General features: G+C 36.5%; 1 protein-coding gene across 10 annotated transcripts in view; it reads right to left on the bottom strand.

The window, feature by feature from the left end:
• Nucleotides 1–23,641, bottom strand: part of RAPGEF4 (Rap guanine nucleotide exchange factor 4) — a 350,706-nt gene that overhangs the window by 208,191 nt on the left and 118,874 nt on the right. The window contains exon 1 of one of the 10 annotated variants that reach the window (XM_069068417.1): nucleotides 18,008–18,358. The exons of the other annotated variants lie outside the window; for them this stretch is intronic. The gene's annotated coding sequence lies outside the window, so the exon portion shown is untranslated. Of the gene's footprint in view, nucleotides 1–18,007; nucleotides 18,359–23,641 lie in introns of those variants that run through there. 10 annotated transcript variants of the gene reach the window in all.

The following is a 23,641-nucleotide window of genomic DNA, read 5'->3' as shown; positions in this document are numbered from 1 at the left end:
TGTGTGTGTGTGTGTGTGTGTGTGTGTGTGTGTGTGTGTGTGTGTGTAACATGGGTATAGCTGAACTTTAGGAAGATCATTTTGGCAGCTGAGTAAAAAATGAACTGGAATGGGGAGACATTTGTGAGAAAAGAACATGTAGAAGGCTATTTCAATATCCAGGCACGAGATGATAAGGACCTGCACCAAGATGGTGGTAGTATCACAGTCTCCTCTGACATATGCAAGAAATATCATGAAGGTAAACTTACAGGTTTTAGCAACAGATTGGATATATAGAGGATTGGAGACAGTGAGGAGTCAAACATGGCACTTCTATTGTGAACTTAGATGACTGGAAAGATGGTAGTACTCTTGACAGGAATCTGGAGGTTAGGAAGACAGAAGGGCTTTGGTGAAACACAGAGTTCGGTTTTAGACCTGTTGAGTTGAGTTAATGACGCCTATGGTACATCCAATTTGAGATGTATCTTAGACTGGAAATGTGAGACTAGAGATCAGGAGAGAGGTTAGGGCTTGGTAAATAAATCTGAGAATCATTTGTATAGAGATGATAATTGAATCAATGGGAGATGAGATTAGTAAAGTGAAATTGCCAATAAATCTGACAATCTAAGTGAAATGGATGAATATTTACAAAAATACACATTGCCCAGGTGAACAGAAGAGGAAATATAATACTTCAATAACCCCATCTTAGAAAAAGAAATTGAATGAGCCATAGATGGATGGAAGGAAAAAAATACCCAGGACCAGATGGATTCACAAGTGAATTCTACCAAACATTTAAAGGAAAATTAATTCTAGTACTCCATAAACTATTTGGGAAAACAGGCAAAGAAGGACAGTCCTACCAAATTCCTTTTGTGACACAAATATGGTGCTAATACCTGAATCAGGAAGAAAAAAAAGAGAAAGAAAACTACAGATCAATTTCCCTAATGAATATTGTTGCAAAAATTTTAAATAAAATACTAGCAAGGAGATTACAGCAATATATCACAAAGATCATATGCTATGACCAGATGGGATTTATACCAGTAATGCAGGGCTAATTCATTATTAGGGAAAGTCATCAGTATAAGTGACCATATAAAAAACAAAACCAACAGAAATCATTGATTATCTCAATACTTGAAGAAAAAACTTTTGACAAAACATAGCCCCTGTTCCTATAAAAAATATAAAGAATGTAGGAATAAATGGAACTTTCCTTAAAATGATAAATAGTATCTATTTAAAATCATCAACAAGCATTGTCTGTAATGGGGATTAATTAGAAACCTTCCCAATAAGATCAAGGGAGAAGCAAGTATGCCCTTATCACAACCATGATTTAATATTGTACTAAATATGTTACCTATAGCAATAAGAGAAGGAAAAAAATTGAAGACATTAGAATGAGGAACAAGGAAACAAAACTATCACTCTTTGCAGATGATATAATGGTATACTTAAAGAATCCTAGAGAATCAACCAAAAAACTGGTTTGAAATAATTAACAACTTTGGTAAAGTTGCAGGATATAAAATAAACCCACAAAAATCATAAGCATTTCTGTGTATCACCCACAAAGCATGAAATAGAAAGAGAAATTCCATTTAAAATCACTATAGACAGTATAAAAAACTTGGGAGTCTACCTGCAAACATAAGAACTACATGAATACCATTACAAAACACTTTTCCCACGAATAAAGTCAGATCTAAGCAACTGGAAAAAATATTAATTGCTTGTGGGTAGGCTGACCAATCAAACTACCAAAAGGTATTTTATAGGGCTGGAAAAAATAATAAAATTCATCTGGAAGAATAAGAGATCAAGAATATTAAGTGACTCAATGGGGGGAAATGTGAAGGAAGGTAACCTAGCAACACCAGATCTCAAACTGCATTATAAAGCAGTAACCATCAAAACATTCTGGTACTGGCAAAGAAATAGTACGGTAGATCAGTAGGAGAGATTAGGTACACAATACACAGAAGTAAATGACTATAGTAGCTAAGTGTTTGATAAACGCAAAGACCAAAGTTTTGGGGAATAGAACTCACTATTAGACAAAAACTGCTGAGAAAAGTAGAAAAGAGTATGGTAGAAACTAGGTATAGATCAACATTTCACACTGTATACCAGGATAAGGTCAAAATGGGTACATGATTTAGATGTAAAGGGCAATACCATAAGCAAATTAGGGGAACATGTCTGATCTGTGGATAACAAGAATTTAGAACCAAACAGGATATAGAGAGCATTAAGAAGTGTAAAATTGGGGGCAGCTAGGTGGCACAGTGAATAGAGCACCAGCCCTGGAGTCAGGAGGACCTGAGTTCAAATCCGACCTCAGACACTTAATACGCATACTAGCCGTGTGACCTTGGGCAAGTCACCTAACCCCAATTACCCTCCAAAAAAAATAAGAAATTAAGGGGCAGCCAGGTAGCACAGTGAGTAGGAGCACTGGCCCCAGTGCCGAGATGACCTGGGGATCGAATCCCAGGCTCAGACACTTAGTACCCACCCAGAAACACCTGGCCATGTAACCTTGAGCAAGTTACTTAACCCCAATTGCTTTAAAAAAAAAAGAAATGTAAAATTGATCATTTTGATTATATTAAATTTAAAAATTTTTACACAAATAAAAACAATGCAACCTAATTAGAAGGAAAACAGAAAACTGTGAAAACATTTTTATACCAAGTATCTCTTATAAAGGCCTCATTTTTTAGATATAAAGAGAGCTGTGTCAAATTTATAAGAATACAAGTCATTCTCCAATTGATAAATGGTCAAAGGATATAAATAGGCAGTTTTCAGACAAAGAGATCAAAGCTATATATAGTCACATGAAAAATGCTCTAAATAACTACTGTTTAGAGAAATCCAAATTAAAACAACTCAGAAGCATCACCTCACACCTATCATATTGACTAGTATGACAGAAAAGGAAAATGAGAAATGCTGAAATAGATTTGGAAAAATAAGGACACTGATGCAGTGTTGGTGGAGTTGTGAATGAATCCAACCATTTGGACAGCAATTTTGAACTATGCCTGAAGGGCTATAAAACTGTACATATCCTTTGAACCAGCAATACCACTACCAGGTCTATATCCCAAAGAGATTTTTTTTAAAAAAGGGAAAAGGACCTATTTGTGCAAAAAAAAAATACAGCAGCCATTTTTGGGGTGGCAAAGAAATGGACACTGAGGGGATACCCATCAATTGAGGAATAGCTGAACAGGTTGTGACGTATGATTGTTATAGAATATTATTGTGCTATAAGAAATGATGAGCAGGATGACTTCAGAAAAATATGGAAAAATTTCAATGAACTGATGCAGAGTGAAGTGAGCAGAACCAGGAGAACATTACATGGAGTAACAGCAATGTTGTAAGATGAACAACTCTAAATGTCCTAGCTATTCTCGGCAATACAATGATCCAAGACAATCCCAAAGGACTCATGATGAAAAATGTCTGCTTCCAGAGAAAGAACTGATGGCATCTGAATACAGACTGAAGCATACTCTTTTTCCTTCCTTCCTTCCTTCCTTCCTTCCTTCCTTCCATCTTTCCTTTCTTCTTGTCTTCTTTGTTTTTTTCAACAAAATAACTACTATGGAAATATGCTTTATATGATTGCACATGTATACCTACATTAGATTGCTTGCTATCTCTGGGAAGAGGAGAGTAAAGGGGGAAGGGGAAAATGATAGAATTTGAAATTCAAAAATTAAGAAAAAGCATGTTAAAAGTTGTTTTTAAATGTAATTGGGAAAATAAAATATTATTTTAAAAAATAAAAGTTCAAAGAACTCTTGATATACAAGAGATTATGACTACAAAACAATGAGAGTGGTTTTTAAAAAGCATACCAGAACTCATATATTCAAATTACTATAAATGATTTTTGTTCTTCAAAGCAGTCATCTTGGGAGCTAGGCATTCATTCCAATGTTGCTGTTTTTATTTTTGAAACATTTTATGAACTCATAGAAATTGAAATTGTCCTCAAGATCAGGTCATGAGCCACACAAGAAAACTTTACCATTTCATATCATATAACATTTTGGTGAGTTGCCTGGGAAGGAAAAGGAATTACATTCCCATACCCTCATCCCTGTTATCAAATGGAAACAGAGGCAGAATACTTCAGAGACTTGCTCAAGGTCATATCTACGCTAATTTTGAATTCCTAGTACAGTGCTTCTTCCACTACATAAAGTTTGTTAAGATTATATCCCACAAGAACCACTGAGCTCCCTGTGGTACCTCTTAGGCTTCTCAAAAGAAAATTCAGTTATGACAAATGTATACATGTAATTTGTATCTTTTGCATCACTTAGGAGTACCACACAAACACCAATGCAGCATAAGATGCAGAAAGGTTTGATAATTTCAAAAATATTGAAAACTCTTGATGTGGAGAATATATTTTTTTAAAATTCTTCACTTATAACAGTTATCTCAATTCCTAGCTTTCACCTAAAAAAAGAAAATCTCATGTTTCTACTTGTCACAGCTTAAAGTGAGGAATCTTGTATCAGATCTAGCATCTACTGTCTTCTTGATCTGTTTATCTCTTAATCTCTATAAAGAGGTAACAAAGTAGACAAAGGGCCTAGATCAGAGTCATTGTAAAAACTATGGAAGCCCATTTTGAAAGGATCCCTGATTTCCAGTGTCTTTTCTTTTACCTGAATCAAATTTCCCCTTTGGGTTTTATATTTGTTTTCTCTAGTCTAACAGAACAGAAGTCCATAGAATCTCCACAAGTGGGCAACAGTAAAACATTATTACAAAAAAATACTCTTTCTCTTCAAAAAGAGATAACAAACGAAAGTAAAAAGAAAACATTGTCAAGCTATTAACTCTATCCAAACAGTCTACAGAGTCCCAATTCTGTCAGACAGGCTTCTGAACAAGTTCTAAATAAACCCAGCCATTAATCTACAAAATAAAATGATCAAGAAATGATTGAAATCAGAGATAGATCTGAAAAGAAATAACATCACCCCAGCCAAGGTCTTGAATAAATAGACATATTAGCTTACAGGTACTGTTTTCATGGACCACCTATGGTTATTCTAAAAAATCATGCAGCAAGTGAAATGGCACAACTTTTTAATAACTTTTGCTCTTAGAATCAAGAATATGGGTTTTTTTTTTTTGCTTTTTTTTTTTTGGAGGGCAATTGGGGTTGTGTTGCCCAAGGTCACACGGCTCATTTTTGTGTTGTGTCTGAGGCCTGATTTGAACTCAGGTCCTCCTGACTCCAAGGCTGGTGCTCTATTCACTGTGCCACCTGGCTGCCCCCAAGAATATGTTTTTAAAGGTGTAACCTTCGATTTAGGGGTGGGTAATGGGGGAGCAGGGGGCAATGTTCTGCCTCAAAAGTTCCTGCCTCCCTAAAAACATGTCTAATAAAGCAAATTCTGATATAAACTCCAAAAAACAATAGTTACTTTAGAAAGAAAAAAAGCTTAATGATTATGTTGGATTTCTGTCCCTTCTCAAAGCATATAAATTCTCCGTGAGCTTAATTGGGTTTTTATTCCAAATAGGATTGCTTTATATTATAACCAAAAGGTTTAGAATCAATCAGATGAGCCATATCTGCTTCTACAATGAGTTCACCTAACAGATTCTGATAATAGTACAAAAAATAACCAGAGGACCAAACAAGGATCTGGCCACCTCGGCCATGGCCACTGGCACAATCTCAACAGAATAAGTTTGACTCTTATTAGATACTATCTCTAGTGCTATAGGAAAAAAGGAGGAGGGCATCATATATGGACACAGGGGCTGAGAATGAATGATAAGGAACCCACACATTTTCCTGCATAATCTCAGTAGGGGAATAATCTTGAAAGTAGGAACAGCAGCAGTCCCAGATTCAAGTGGAAGCAACAGTAAGCAGTTGCCATTTAGATAGGGTAGATGGAATAAGGAAAATGTTCAAAGAATGATAGAGCATTTTCATGCTACAAATATTAGTGGGCTTGATCCCAAGGTGAGCAATAGGTCTTAGACAAGAAAGCTTACATCACATAAATGATCAGGCCAACTATTAAGCATTTAATTATTTACAATATACTTTACTGTCATTGATGAGTCCTATGAGAGAAGTCAAAAACATTAGCTACAGCTTAAATAAAAAAGCAAGATGGTGAAAAAAAACTTGCCTCAAAATCAATTTTCCTGCCTCCTGGTCCTAACCCTATGGTTATTAAACCAAAAATAATAGGAGGCACTCACAAAGTAGATGACAGGGCATAATGTGCTTCAGAAAGATTTTATTGATCATATGTGTTTGCTGATCCCAAAATGTTTACAAACTAAAGCGGTAAAGAGGAAAAATTCCTAAATATGTTGTATCAGAATTATAATCATGGATTTAATAAAAGTATTGTAAACTTTAAGTTGGAGTACACTGAGGTTCCTTTCAACACTAAAATTATGTGACTGTGACTTGTGACTTAGCTTTTGATAAGGGTGGGCCAGGAACTGAGGTTATCAAATGGGCTGGTCTAATACTTCAACTGTATGAATAATAGGTTTACTTTCAGGCTATAGTCTCAAAAAGTTTTAGAGAAAGGAGGGGGAAAGAAACATAAAAATATGCGTAGAAACACCTAAAACCATTAAGTTTTTTCATAGTTCATAATTTTAAAAACACCAGCTCTGGTGTTCATATCTATAACATTGACTCCAAAGAGCTACCATTCTACCCACACTGTAAATGTGTGCTATTATTCTCTATTAAAAGTTCTCTCTATTTTTAAATATTTTTACTGCTCACTGGAAAGATTCAAGATTTTCCTCAACAATAGAGGAGATTTTTTTTAATAGCTATTAATCAGTGGGAATGCAATACACAGGAACTTCTGATGGCCTAATCTTTTTCTTCCTCATATGGAAATTCTTTCTGAAAATCAGCCTTTCTTGGTCTTAAACCTAAACTAAGTCCTTGAATTCTTTCATGGGATTAACTGACAACCTTAGCATGCACCAAACCACACAAAAATAAGACTTTAGCAATCAAGACACTAGATCTATTAAAAAAGAAAATAGAAACCCCCCACAATTATAAAACAAGCTCCATTAATTACTACTCTGTACTTATCATATAGGATTAATAGGGATGCATTGTTTAGTCTGCATTCTGTATCACTAAAAAGTCCTTACATGAGTGTGCTGAACCATGATGGTCTTAGAACAAAGAACAAGAAACTAACCTCACCTTACCTATCTCCTATACTTATCTTTGTAGGATTAGCAAGGAAGAAAAGCTACCATGTCCATAAAAGTTAAGGGATAATTACTGTTTTCTTTAATCAATGAGCTTTTTCACAGAACTTAATCAGTTCCATGGGTAGGATAGTCAGAGAATCTCACAGCTAGAATGTGCCAGGGGAGGAGTGATTTGCTATAGCTACTGAATACAGTAATGAATTTAGAGCCAGTAGACCTTGGGTCTAATACCAAGAGGTTTGATAGCTTTTTCACAATAGAAAAAAGAATTTAAACTCCCTGAGTCTCAGTTTCCTCTTCTGTAGGATCAGGATGATGATACCTAGAATACTGACCTCAGGGGGCTGTTGTAAAATTCAAAGGAGATAATGTATGTATAGTGTTTTGCAAAATTTAAACCAACATAAATGTCACCTATCTTTCATTCAACAAATATTTATTAAACATCTGCTGTATTCAATGCACTGTGTGGGGACACTAAAGGGATACAAAGATACAATATATTGTAAAGAACACTTGGTTTGAAGTCAGACAAAGTGGGTTCAAATTCTGGCTCTGAAAATTATTGTATGTATGACCATGGTCAAGACAATTAACCTCTGTGGACCTCGGTTTGCCTACCTATAAAATGAGGGGGTTCCATCAAATGACTTCTAAGACCCCTGCCAACTGTATATCTCTGATCCAAAAAAGTGAGACCAAGTTCCTGCAATCAAGGTACTTACTTAGATAAATATCTTAAAAAACAAAACATAAATGGTTAAGCACATAAAATTCTATACAATCAGACGAGTTAAAAGTATACTTTCAAGACAGTTGTCTAGTTCTCTTTAAAGACATCCAAAGCATTTACTTCATATCTATATGCTGTTTAATATAACGGAAAGAGCATTGTACTAGATATCTTAATGCCTTGGCTTCTAGTGTCAGTTCAGTCAGCTATGAGATATGTGAGTTTGGGCAAGGTCCTTAATTTCTCTGGCCCTCACTTTCCTCACATCAAGAATTAGAAAATTTGAATAATGTTGTCTCTAAGGTTCCTTCTAGTTCTAAATTTATATGATTCAAAATTAAATAATGTTGGAGGTTGAGACTTATTACATTAGTTAAGTTTTCATTTCTTTTTTTGCCACTAATGAACAGTCTTGATAATAAATATGGTTTATCAAGGATCAAGTCAGGATGGCCTTAAAGTAGGCCATTTTTATATGCCATTTTGGTAAATTAAAAAAAAAACTTGCCTACCATCTCCCTCTGCATCTTCTGGACCTCAGTATAATCTTCAGTTTAAAAAAAACTTCTCAATGTAGGGTTTCTTAAGTTTTTTATGTGCAATGGCACTCTCTGATAGTTTGGTGACATCTGTGGAAACCTCAGAATAATGTTTTTAAATGCATAAAATAAGATACATAGGATTACAAAGAAATCAATTATATTTAAATATAGTCATCAAAATACTTGTAAACATAAGTTTATGGACTCCAAGTTAAGAATTTCTGATCCAGAGGAATGTTTCAGAGAGTTTCCAATCTAGTTCTTGGTATGGGAAAGTAAATTGTTAGGTCAATGTTCTCATTTTGGGGGGCATCATCTGATAGTATCTTTCAAAAGGTTAACCACAGAATTTAACTTTGCAAGTTTACAGAAACAGGAAAGGGTGAGATTAAGATGACCTTAATTCTACTTCAATATACCATGTTACTGAAGATACAGTTGTCTTTGGATTTGAACAGATCTTTCCTAAAACCAAGACTGGGAAGGCAGTACCCAAAGTCTGACTTACTGCCAGGATCTAAACATGAACCAATTAAAATTCTCTATTTGAAGTGTTGTATTTCACAATTTAATATTTCAGAAGCTCTTTTCTTAATATATTCCAAAGCGTCACAAAGGCTTTACTTTTGGAAAAGAGAAAAGCAAAGGCCAAGGGCTCACTCAGGGCTGAAGCTAGAGCTATATTCCAGGGATCTTGACTCCCTGTTATAAGTCAGTCCACAAGCATTTATTAAACACTTACTATGTGCCTGTCATTGTGCTAAGCACTGGAGTTTTTTTAGGGCAAAAAATCCTCAGTCCCTCACAAATTAATGGGGACATAGGATGAAAACAATTATATATAAATGAGGTAGAAAGGAGATATTGAAGATAATCAATGGAGGAAAGGCACTAATTAAGGAACCCCAGGGATTTGAGAGATGAGAAGTATCATGGTACCAGAAAGATTATAATGGACTTACAGTTAGAAGCCCTGACTGGGTTCATACCCTAGCTCTGCTAAACACAACCTGCATCTCTTTAGGCAAGTAATTTCACCTGTCATGGTCTCAATTTTTTCATATATAAACAAAGGGATTAGGATTACGTGGTTTCTGATGTCCTTTCTAGTTTTCTCTTCTAAGATTTTGTGATATAGCCATGCGGTTCTAGATCATAGCTAATGGAATGTCCCCTTTGTTAATATGGCCCCCAGAGCTCACTCACGACTTCAAGGGGTAGAAATAAATTCATGGCCCCTTTTATTCTCACCAGCAGTTCTTTTTTTTCCTCCCATCTTCCTTTATTTGAGAAATAATGGATGAAAGAGAAGGAAATGGTCTTGTGTGTCAACAATATGCAGCTTCCATAGCCAATGACTTTACACAAACAGCAAGTACTAATGGAAAGATCATTGAATTTGAAGTCAGGATGCTTGGGTTCCAGCCCTCATTGCGCCTACCTTCTTTCTTGCCCAGGGGAGTCTATTCATCTTGAGCCTGTTTTCTCATCTGTACAATGACGGGGTTGAAACGGAACATCTCTAAAGTATCTTGCAGTTCTAAATCCTCTACTCTACCCTGTGCCTAACTGATTACAGCTTCATATAGTTCACTCATACTATGAAGTTTCAATTTGGGATTTTCTGGAAGCACTACGGTATTGAAACAAAATAAGAATTCTCCATGGATGACATAGAAACCTTGAAACAAATGTCTCTTTCATAGGATTATGGAATAAGAAGGAGAAAAAAATTAAAGAACACCCGCCCAATCCCCATTTTACAGATGAGAACACTGAGTCTTGGAAGAGTTGCCCAAGGAGTCACACAGGGTGGCAGAACTAAGATTCCACTCCAGGCCCTCCCACTCCAAGCCCAGTGCACTTGCACTATCATGCTGCCCACATAATTAAGATTATGACCTGTGTGAGGAGTATTGATTAAGGGCTCTTTAATTCACACTATCATTTCAGAAACTGATTGCTGTGATTCTTAACCTAAACAATAATTTTAAAATAGTTTTCCAGCCCATTCCAGACACAATAGCATGTCTGGGTGACAATAGCACAGCAACTGAAGCATGTCCCACCTTTTCTAATCTCTCTTGCAATGATTAAAAATTGGATTGGGTGTTAATTTAGTAATGAAGTTATTTACATGTGTAAAATGGCTTCTGCTTTCTTGTTTTCCTCATGCTTTAAAAAGTAAATCAAGATGTGTCCTGTTCCCTTTAGCAACAGACTTTAACTAAAACTTGATGTTCAATTGGAATATGTCAGTTTAATGCATATTTCTTGTTTCTCCAGACTGAGTCATCACAGTCTTCCAAATGACATAAAAAATGATATGAAATAGAAAGTCCTGGTCCCAACATCATTTTGTAAATGTGATTCTTTCTAACTTTTTAAAGTTACTCATGTCTGTACCTACATGACCTTATAGAACTGTACATGTCCGAAAAGAAATGCATTCCCCTAATTTGTTGACATTTATTACTACAGCTCCACAATTCTAGAGAGTTACAAACATCAACAAGTCAACAAAGTATTTATTATGAACCTACCATGTGCAAAGCACTGTGCTAAGCCCTGCTGATACAAAGAAAACAAAAAAAAAGTTCCTTCTCTCAAGGATATCAGTCTAATGGGGAAGACAACATGCAAATAACTATGTACAAACAAGCTACATACAGGATAAATTGGTGATAATCTTAGAGAGGAGGCACAAAAATTAAGGGGGATCAGGAAAGGCTTCTTGCAGAAGATAGGATTCTAACTGGTACCTAGAGGAAGCCAGGGAAGCCAGGAGATAGAGATGCGAAAGGAGAGAATTTCAGGCATCAGGAGATGGAGTATCTTGTACAAACAGTAGCAAAGAAGCCGGTGTCACTGGAGACTGCATGGAGGGGAGTAAGGTATAAGAAGACTACAAAGGTAGGAAGACACAGATTGTAAAGGGCTTTAACAACCAAACAAACTGTCATATTTGATCATGGAGTTCCCCATACCTTTTGGTGTGATTTCCTCTGGAGAATTTTAGTTTCAAAGTCTCTATGTATCTTTTTACTGAACTCCCTGTAATTTGTTTCCTCCCTCCCTCTCCCCCCCACAAATCTAGGATATCTGATGGACTGCATCTGGTATTCTCCCACTGATCTATTCCAAAATTTAAGATGCACTTACTCCTAAGTTTCCAATTATTTCTTCTTTATCAAATATCTCTCCTTGATTGTCAGAATCAGGTCTAGAATAGGAATTCCTCTCATCTCATCCTCCACTTTTCAAAGACTGAAATTATTATTAAGACAAATAAAAAAATCATTCAACTGCTATGCTTTTGGTGGAGAGAAAGTTCCAGCAAAGGAAGTGACAATTGAAGTCCCTCCTTACTGCTATATGCCAGGTATGTGATATTTCAGTATAAAGCAGCTAGATGGTGCAGTGAATATACAGTGTTGGGCCTGGAGACCCTTACTGAGCTATGTAACCCTGGGCAAATTATTTAACCTCTACCCGTCTCATTTTTTTATCTGTAAAAACTGAATCATAATAGCACCTTCTTCCCAGACTTGTTGTGAGGATTGAATGAGAAAATTTATAAAATGCTTTGCAAACTTTAAAACTAAGTATTGTTATTATTTTCTAAGACTCATAGTCTACCTTTGTTCAGGTGTTCCATAATATATACTACCATGTTTCCCCGATAATAAGACACTGTCTTGTTAATTTTTTTGGAAAGAAAAACACCAGAGGGCTTATTTTCAGGGGAGGGCTTATTTTAGAGGAATCTTACACAGTAAGGGAGGGCTTATTTTCGGGATAGGTCTTATTATCGGGGAAACATGGTACCACAAGAAAATCACTCCTAGTTCCTCACCTATTATTACCCAAATGCTCTCTACATCCTTATCAACTTTTACTACTTCCATTTCACCCTGCATTTGTAGAGTTGTTCAAGAATATACATATTCTTGATATAAAATATTATTCTATCATCCCTTATATCTAATCTGTTCCTTTTAAGTAGGGTATACTCCCCCCTTCACATCTATATTCCAATCATTAACAATATCCCACAAAATCTGTGAAATCAAATCCAAGATGAGGGGGAATAAAAAAAAAACCCTATAGCTTCAGATATCCACATACAAATCTGTAAAAGATAGATGATAGATAGATAGACAGACAGACGGACGGACAGACAGACAGACAGACAGACAGACAGACAGACAGACAGACAGACAGACAGACAGACAGATAGATAGATAGATAGATAGATAGATAGATAGATAGATAGATAGATAGATAGATAGATGGATGGATGGATGGATAAATAGATAGATAAAAGTTTAAAGAGTGAAGTACAGATCATATGGAATGATGGAATGGAGGCAAATTTGATCTGCATTTCTCCTCAGAGAGTCAATTCTGTTCTCTACGGAAAGAACTATTACCTAACTTTTCCCTTTTGACTTTTCACACCACTTTGTTTGGTCTTCTCTAATGCACTTATCATGTTTTAGCTACCTATTACTATGCAAACCATCTTCTCTAAACTTGTTCAATGTACTGTGTATTTATGATTCTAATCCTCACATTCTGTTTTTTTAGGATCCCTGAGCTGATTCTTGAGCCATGGGGAAGCACATCCAAATCCTCCCCCCCCCCCCCCCCCCCCCCCCACCAGAACATTCTTCACAATGAATCTATATTGAAATTTCCTATTTCTAACTCCCCCCACCTCCCGACCCCTAACCATTATAATTTCAGGGGTTCTCTGGAAATTCTTCCATTTGCAAACACCAATAGATATTAAGGTTACATAGAAGTTCTATGAAGATCCTGGGTCTTACTTGAGAAAAAAAAAACTATAAACACACACTTGCTATTTCATAATGTTTCATGCCTTTACATTCTCTCTCTTATTAAAAGTAATAATCCTGTGTTCCTTGTCTAATTATTATTGATTTTCATAATAATTTCTCTTCCTCTAGTATCAAATTAACTAAGACACTATACTATAGTTTCACCCTCCTATTTACAGCTCTTTTCAATTTTTTTTCCTTTTTATTCTTGAAGCTTCTGGATGGTCACAATTAATTAGGAGATTCTTTTATGAATCACGCCCCCAACACCACCTTAAATGCAAATCCCAAATCAAACTTATCTTCCTCAAATCAAGTCATTTTGCCAACTCCTTTTAAGAACAATAACATCAATCCAGTCTCTTAGACCAAATATATGTATATATAATATATGTTTGTGTATGTGTGTATTTTACCATTAACTCCACCTTTAGCCCTTACAATCTATCACCAAATTTTGCTATTTTTCAAAATGTTTATTTTTTTCCTATTTCCACCACAACTATACTATTCACCTCACATCTGAATTACTACAGCAACCTTCTAATTTGTATCTCTGATACCAGTATCATTGCTCTCCAATTTAACTGAACACTATCCAACAGTTTAATCCTCTTTAAATGTTACTGGGCAAATCGCTTCTTTGGCCTTCAGCTTACTTATCTATAAAATGAAAGAGTGAACTAGATGACTACTTTTGAGGACTTAAGTCTATAATCCCATGCTCCAAGTGTTTTCAACTTTTAACTATCTTGCTCTGGAAGTTACAATGACTCCCCAGGGCCCACTGAATTAAGTGTCTAAAGTCTAGTTTTCAAGGTCCTCTAAAATTTTTTTCCATCTTGTCAAATTACCATTCTTTAACACAAATTTTTCAGTCTGACCAGTCTCCTTTATGTTCCATAAACATCATGTTAATTAATGCTTACTCTTATGACTCATGCAAATTTCTTCTCTACTTTTTCAGGTCTGTTCCTTTCTATTTACCTGTGTATGTATGTATGTATACATATATGTGTGTGTGCATGTGTGTATATATACATATACATGTATGTATATGTGTATATATACATATATATGTATACACACATCTTAGGTAGCTTTTAAGGACCAATTCATGTCCAATTTCCTACAAACTTCTTCCTCCTAGTCTAGTACTTCTCTGAAGTCTGTACTTAAACTCCAAGGCACATCTGTAAGGGCATGGGATTTAAAGATCTTCCATGCCCCATTGGACTTGCTGACGTAGCAGGAAGGGGCGGAGCAAGAGGAAGCGGAAGCCAAGCTAGAGTTCCTGCGGTGGCTGGTGGTGGCGGCGGCAGCGGTGGCAGCGGCAGCGCGAAGCCCTTTTTGAGTCAGCCAGAATTTCTGCTAAGGACTCCTGCTGAGGACTGCCAGGGGCCAGAGCTGCTGGGAGCACGCTTCCTGGACGCTGGGTGGTTGCTGTGAGTGGGGAGAGGAGGACCTTTGCCTGAGGTAGCCTGTTCTGTTTTAAAGGCTTGAGAATGTGGGTGCTTTCTACTTTATCTACCAGTGCCAATGTCATAACTACTCTGATGGATTTCACTTTCTGGTTTTGGGATTCAGTCTTTTGGTATCTTAATAAATTTTCTAGCTTATTCCCCCATATGGCAAGCATGATGTATTTTGTGATGGATAATTATATCAGCATATCTGTAATTTCCATAGGCATTGTGAATATGGCATTGCTGATACAACATCTCTTAACATTCATTGCCCTGTACTTTTTTCATGTTTTCTTTGAATCACTGCAGCTTAAATGATTTTGATAAAACATCCCGTGTTTTAGATATATTGTTTCTTATACGTTCATTATTTTTCCCCAAATAAAATCATAATCACCAAATTGGAAGGACATCCACAGACCACATAGGCCAACCATATTGTACCTAACGTATACCTTCCAACTACTCATCTAGGTTATGTTGGAAGACTGACTATTAGTGAAGAATATACTGCTTTCTGAGACAGCCCACTCCATTTTGGGATAGCTCCAATTATTAGGAAGTTTTCCCTTACATTGAGGTGACATGTGCCTCTCTGAATCTTATACTTTCTGCTCTTAATTCTATCACCGCAAAGACAGTTTTAATGCTCCAACAACACAAGGTTTCCATTGTTCAGGCTAAAAATCACCATTTTCTTCATTCAATTTTCTAGTGTCACAACAAAGTTTCTTTATAATCTTTTTAATCTCAGTCACCTTCCTCTGAACACTCCTGAGTTCCTCAATACCCATCTTAAAAGGTGCCCAGAATGAGTTCACAGCAGGACTAAATACCAGAATCATCACTTCCCTTGTCCTAAAGCAGCCTATATACTTTAGCAGCTATACCCCACTGATGGTATCCATTGGGTTAGACTATGAGCTTCCTGAAAGCAAGGACCATATGTCTTAGTTCTTTGGTAATCCCTATTGTCCCCTGCCCCATAGTAGATGCTGAATAGACACTTGTGATGGGGAGAATAGTAAAGGATAACTATCTCTATTGCCAGTTTCCTGCCTGCTTTCTAACCCAAACTCTTCCTTGCCAGGCTCTTTTATTCATAGAACACTTCTTAATATTAAAAAGCTCTCCCTGACACCTTCGTGACCCAATCCCAAGGAAAATACAAATAAGATACTCTTAGGAGAAAAGGGGATCTACAGTCACCAGGCTTTCTTCCAACCCACAGGCATATTTATTTTTCCCTAACTGAAAAGTAATTACTATTGGTTTTATAGTGGGATTTTCCATATGTCCTTTAGTTGGAGGCATTAGTGACCCAATGCATCCTTTTAACTTCTCCTGGTCTTTAGCCAGTTTACCCCATTCTACTGCTTTGCCTTTACTTTTGCTGTTTTTTATTAGTATTATTCAAACTTTCTGTGATGTAATCAATACTGTATTTGGCCACTGTTGCTATTGACTCTACAGAAAAGACTCTTCCTTTGAAAACAGCTTGTTTGGTTTGTAGTGAGCTGAGGCTAAGCACATTCTGGCTACTTTGGCCATTCCAGGGAATAAGGATAAGTTTAAGGAAATTTGAGGCCCAATTGAGCTACGGGCTGAATGCAGCTGCCGTACCAGCTGTGTAACCATTCTCAACTTTGTCCATTACTTCAGAAACTCAACTATTCTGAGCAGCCATCGCTGGACTAGAGCTCCTGTTGGCCTAACGTATTTGGCAGCAAACATTATTGCAGAAATGAATGCTTGAGAATATTTTTAGCAAATCGCACGCTGCTCTTTCAACAATTAAGAAGATTAGGATTCAGCAGACATATGCCTCTAATTATTGTAGGATCAAAGACATACTAATGGAACACAGCTAATCGGTCAATGTTTATTCCTCACTAGCAGTTCTACTATGCCAAAACTTCATCCTCCAGGCAAGATACCTGTGTCTCTAGGGCAACGGTCTCCCTTCTCACTCTCTTTCCTCTTCTACCACCCAATCCCTTCAAAGTACTGAATTTTCAGGCAGGAAGCTCTTTTGGAATTGACACTCTAAATCCCATCCACCCTTGGCCCCTCCTCAAAATACATTATGGTTTATTTAAATGGTTTATTTAAAGATTAGCTTTGAAATGTCACTTGGGATGCAGCCTGTGGCCAGTTATTGGGTTAGTTACATCCTTCCCTCATAATATTCTGTGCTCACACTTTTGCAGCCTCCCTTCCGAACAAAAGCACCATGCCACTGCCTCAGCCATAAAATCCTGGCTTCCCTTCCCTTTGCCCATGCATTATTTAAGCATGTTGCTCTGTGCATTGGCATTAGAATTTTCCTCTGAGTAACAATCAGTAACAGCTTTATACACTGCTCTGACAGGAAATGTGGGATAGCTGAGCGAGTTCCACCCATTCGTTGCTACACTCCAGCCTTGATAATGAGATATGATAATCTAATTTGGTAAAAATAAACTGTGAAATCAGAGATTTGCAGCAAAAAACTTTTAAAATGTAATTCAGACTAGCAATCAATGCTTATTCAGTTTCCTTGCCATCGCAGCCTCCTCTCTTTGCAGATGCTTAAGTGATGCTAAATTAAATAATTGACAAATTTTTAAAACTGCTGGAAATTACCATCTGTGCTTAATTTTGGAATATAAAAAGGTCCATAGAAAACACCCTTTATGATTATTTTGCCTAATAACAGCTATAAAACAATACAAACATCCCAGCAGTAGAAATAGAATGCATTTTTGAGGAGGTTGTACTTGCATATTCAGAGTATTTCAAAATAAAAGACAACACTAGAGAAATGCTGGGTTGCCCTCCCCTGCCAAGAGACAGCCACTATATATCTTCTTAATGTATGGCAATGGAATTGAACTACTACTTTAAAATACCATTAAAATACAAACAAACTTTCAAACACTAACACATGTTCTTAAGTAGTAATAAATTTGTATGTTTTACTCTAAGATATATATACTGTGCTAAATTATCTTCTAATAAACACTTAACTCCATTATATTAATGCTAAATATGGACAAAATAAAATCTAATATTGTAAATAAACACTCTCAAACCAGTGAAAACACAGAGAGAAGAGAGACGATCCCTGCTACTTACAGAAACATGTACACAGTGTATATGTATATAAAACAAAGTGACACTTACACTGAGGTCTCCTTACAGGTTCAGCACAGCCAATAGCCCTAAGGGTACATTTTAGACTTTTAATCCATGTTCTTCTGTTCTTCCCACTGATGTGACTACTCAGGCACATGGTCAAGTTGCACTCAGCTTCTCCCTTAGTGATGTATGAGAGCTGTGCTGATTTATCTTGTCTTTCTGCAGCATATTAGCGCTAATGTTTCTGCATCCTACCTTAGCCGTAGCCACTGCTTTATCATTGGTAATCCAAATTAAAGAGCCAGTGAATGGAGCAGGGCTTTTTTTATTTTCCTTTGCCATGAAACAATTGCCAGGCAGTCACTCCCAGACAAGGATTCCACTGTTTATTCTATTGAACCTCCCCTTCAATATCCCATTGAGATGGTGACTCAGGGAAGCAAAATGATGAGTCCAATGAGACTGTCCTAGTTCAAAGGTCTATTTGTGATTTATACTGCTAAATGGTACAGATGGCCTCAGGAAAGGCTGTAGACAGCTGTCACTTGTGAATTTTTAGTCAGGATTCCAGAATTTACATCACTTATAAATATAACACTTGATAGTCAACTGCCTGATAGATAACTTACCTTTCTGTTATTCCTACTTGACTAATACTGTGAAAAAATCTCCCATTTCCTCACCAATCAATGCTTTATATGTGCTTCTTTAGATGGTGATTATAAATACCAATACAAATGCTATAATTTAGAGTAAGTTGTGTTACTGAAGAAGCATAAAATGCTAAGAAAATTAGAGACCAATCAAACAAATCATTATTACTGTTGCTAATACTTTGCTGTCAAGAAGCAATAGGAGCATAGACTAGTGATTAAAGACTTTATTTAATTCATGAATTTTCAATTCTATACCCAGGAGATATTTAAAGTACCCCTTAAATATTTGCAAAAGACCATAGATCTGAGCATTCCTTACAGGATAATTTTGAATTGGCTGCCAAAGGTACATGTAGCTCTGTCAGAATCATCTGAAATCTCTTGACACCAGAAAATAAGACTAATAAAATAAGATTAGGTTTGGTTTCTCCTTTCAAGAAACAAACATGATTTCTAAGTGTAAAATTAACAATCCCAGTGCACTTCATAGATTCAGGTAATGTGGTAATGCACACAAAATCCATCATAGCCTGACGATATTCTTTCTCTGAAACTTCCCTGCATTCATCTCAATGTGAATTAAAATTACGCGGAGAATTTTAAACTTAACATGAGAACACCAAAAAGAGGCATTGTTGTGTTAATTCACTCTTCTGAAATGAGCCAACAAACAGAGCTATTTCTGTCTCTGAGCTTCTCTTGCACAGGGATTATAATGGCCACTTTTATGTCTATATTACCTTGCAGCTCTTTACAGACTTTGTAATTTGTTTCAAATGATGGCTGAATGCAATCAACTTAGCCTTACCACAGATGAATCTTAATATAGGCCCTATGAAATGCCTTAACAGTATACTAAAATATACATGCATGTTTACATATACATATGTACATACATACATACATACACACATGTATATATAATATTATCCAACAGAACACAACAGAACAGAATTACCATGTCATACCCAGATTCAGAAGAAAATCAAATATCATTTAATCAACAAGTATATATACATAAAGCATCTAGGCAGCATAGTGGATACAGCACAGGGCCTGGAGTCAAGAAACCTTATGTTCAAATGCAGCCTCAAGACACTTATTAGATGAGTGACACAGAGAAAGTCACTTAAACCTTTTTACTTCAGTTTCCTTATCTGTAAAATGAGCTGGAGAAGGAAATGGCAAACCACTCCAGTATTTCTGCCAAGAAAACCCCATGGATAGTATGGTCCATGGGGTCACAAAGAGTCAGACATGACTGAACAACTGAACAACAATAACAAATATATGTAACATTGGCTACCTAACAGAATAGAATACAATGTAGTATAACATGTCATCATTTATAGAGAGTCAGGCAGAAAAACAAATACCAATTAATCAACAGGTATATATAGCATATATTACCTAATATAATAAAATAGAATGTAATACAATATAATACAATATTCAGATTCAGAAAAAAACTATATCAATCAACAAGCATTTATTAAACATCTACAATGTTCCAGGCTATCCTTCATATTGGAAAATTATGTTACTGGTAGTCATCATTAGCTATGTATGTTGAATCTAAAATGATAAAATATAATTCAATGTCCTACTTGGAATACTGGGACAATGTCCTTCCTCTTGCAAATAGTATGGCCAGAACTCTGTGACAAAACTTCACAAGGTTATATATTTACTCCAACATTTAAAATTGTATATAGTCATTTTTATTGGCCATTCATGTCTTTGTCTTGCCTAATATAAGATATAAATTCTTCACTAAAAAAATGGATTGCAGAATGGCAGAATAGAGTGCTGGACTTAATATCAGATGACTCAGTTTGAGCAGAGTTATAATCAGAGTGGAGGCAAAATGAGTTCTGCCTCCAGGACACCGCAAAGAGAAAGGACAGCCACCAAGTTACCACCTTACCTCAAAAGCTTTCACTATGTGATACAACCATCCCCATGGTCCCATTCCCCTTGACTCCTTTCCTAGACCCACCTCTTTTCTTCTAACCTTATAGGAAAGGAAGATGGATTCCCTTAGAAATTGAACATAGATACAGAACTGGAAAATATCCTACATGCCATCTTGGATTATAGTTCTAAAAGGACCCCAGAGGTCATTTAATTCAACTCCATTCTTTTACCAATACAGAAACTGAGGCTCTAAGAGGTTAAGTGAATTATTCAGGGTCAAACAGCTAGTAGCTGAGTTAGGATTCAGATCCAGGTGTTTCTGACTTCAGGACTAGTAATCTATCCATGACACCCTCTCTCTAGGATCAACTACATCCATAGTCAGACAATCATTTACACTTCTACTGTTTCCTTCCCTTCCCCTATTGGGCTGTTCTCTGCTCCACCAGTGCTCCATCTCCTTCCACCATCACTTTTGCCCCACAGGAAAGAAATCTTGGTTGTAGCTCTCATTTCTGAGTACTACGTTTAGTTATGTGGTTGTAGCCAAATAATGTTAGAAATTTGGTCTCAGATATTTACTAGCTGTGTGATCCCAGGAAATTCACTAAACTTCTGTTTGCCTCAGTTTCCTTTTCTGTAAAATGGGGATAATGACAGCACTACTTCTCAGGGTTGCTATGAGGATCTGATGAAATAATAATTGTAAAGTGCTCAGCTCAGTGCCTGGAACATAGTACATGCTGTATAAATGTTAGTGATGATGACAACGATGATGCAGAGAAAAAGACAGAATATCAACTGCTGGGTTTTGGTTTTGGGGTTTTTTTTTTTGGTTGATTAGTCATGTCCAACTTTTCAGGATCTCATTTGAGGTTTTCTTGGCAATCAATGATACTGGAGTGGTTTGCCATTTCCTTCTCCAGCTCATTTTACAGATGTGGAAACTGAGGCAAACAGGGTTAAGTGACTTGCCCAGGGTCACACAGCTGGTAAGTGTTTGAAGCTGGATTGAACTCACTCTTCCTAATTCCAGACCCAGTACTTTTATCTGCTGCATATGAAACCTAGAATTCAACTAACACCAAGCTTTCCAGACAGGACTAAGTTATCTGAATCTAAAAGCCAGATGTCCCAGAAGGATTTTTAGTGAAGGAAGAGAAAGAGAAGATTAATTCCTAGTTCCCTTTTATTTACTTGTAGGATTAGAGTTCATGGTTAAGAGTTTTGTACCTTGTGAACTTTTCTCTCCATTGTTTCAATTTTGTTATGTTTCTCCATAGGGCTTGGTTGTAATAGTAATAATAATAATAATAGAAATAGAAATAACTCAGCACCTAAAAAAGTTTTGTGTGCCGATTTGGGGAAGTGGGCTTTGAAGAAAAGGAAATACCTGCACCCTCACCTCCAGGCAAAGTTAGATGACAAGACACCCAGGTGTTGTTCCAAAATGGATTCCAAATATGATGCATCAGGTGGAGTCTGAGGTTTCTGATAAATATTGAATATATTAAATATGCACTTGATGGCCTCAAAAAGTAGTCCTCAAAAAGGTGAAATCAACTTGTAACAAGATTCCTGAAGATATTGCAAGGTCTCAATCCATAGAGTCAACCTTATGTGTTCCTAGTCCAAAGGGCCCATAGTTGAATTTTTGATCAATCCATTTGATTGTGAAATTAATTCAAACTGCCCCACATCTGTTTCACGGTGTCCTGGCTCATGATAGTCCTAGGTAGGGTGAGCTAATACAGCCTGCTGCAGTCTGCATCCTAGCCTAAGACACAAGCCCAAGAGGTGATGGCAATGAGAATGTGGGGAGGGTACAAGTGAGCCAAATCTTATGGTGAAAGGAAAAGTGGGGTTTCAAGGGACAAATAGAACCACACACAAACAGTACCACCAGAAAGAAGTTCCAAACATCTGAGAACACTTTAGAAACACTCAATTACATGTGGCTAATCTGCTCGTCCAAAAACATTCATCTATTTATCAAAGCAAATCCCTTAAAGATCTCTTTATGAGACAATACTAAATTACCTAGTTTAAGTTAGAATATCCCGTATTGCATCCTATATCATGAAAGCCATGAAATGAAGATCCAAAGTTATTCCTTTTTTAAAATTTTAATATTTTATTTTCCCCCATTACATGTAAAAACCACTTTAGCAGTTTTTTGCGCAAAATTTTGATTTCCAAGTTCTTTCTCTCCTTCCCTCCCCTCCCCACTTCATTGAGAGGGCAAGCAATTTGATATCGGTTGTACATGTACAGTCTTGCAAAACATATTTCCATGTCAGTCATGTCAAGTTTATCCCTTTACCTAGCTATTTATATGAAGTTGAAGAGAAAAAGAATAGAAAACAAATCTTGAAGTTTTTAAAGACCTGATGATCACAAGTTGAGAAAGTGACTTTCCAATGCATTGCCATACTTTGTACTGGAATTTCTTGAAGGGGACAGCAGGGTGGTTGGCTCCTAAACCCTCAGCTCTATCTATGGACAATAGGGAGGGTCTTTTTTAGTGTCTTTTTTTGTTTGAGAAATATTTCTAAACTCATCTGATAGTTGTCACCTCTAATATATCATATATTAAAAATTAAAGGGCTTCCTGATGTGGCAGTTTAGTCTGGGATTTCAAGGAGTAGAGAAAAAAACCTAACTCTCAGTTGAACTAAAGACATAGTTTATTGATAGTATAGAGTTAATTTAATGGATACCCTCCCTCATCTAAGAAGAGTAAAAGATGTGCATCTGCTAGACTGCCACCTACTAGGTCTCCATTTTTGTCTGGTTCATCAAAATGAAACCATACGTGACTGTGCTATGTGGACACAGCCCAACCTCCGTTAAGGGTTGTGTATTTTTACAATGAGGCAGACAAAGGAACCCAGATTCATTTACAATTATATTAGTCTTAAGGCAAGAAAACCCTGGGCACCTCTAAGTTTACCAATAATTAATAAGCTGAAATCATGGGGTTAAAAGTCAGTTAGTCATCAATCTCTCTAGCAATCCTCCTTTACATTCACTCTCCTTCTCCCCTCCTTTCCTCTGGCTAACAAACAATCACCAAGAATTTAGTAAGGTCTTACTGTATGTCAGA

This window comes from Petaurus breviceps, unplaced genomic scaffold (genome assembly GCF_028583685.1).
Source record: "Petaurus breviceps papuanus isolate PSGF00001 unplaced genomic scaffold, PetGlider_PUasm1.0 90763, whole genome shotgun sequence".
NCBI classification, from domain to species: Eukaryota; Metazoa; Chordata; class Mammalia; order Diprotodontia; family Petauridae; genus Petaurus; species Petaurus breviceps.
This window is presented reverse-complemented; position numbering and strand designations above follow the sequence as displayed.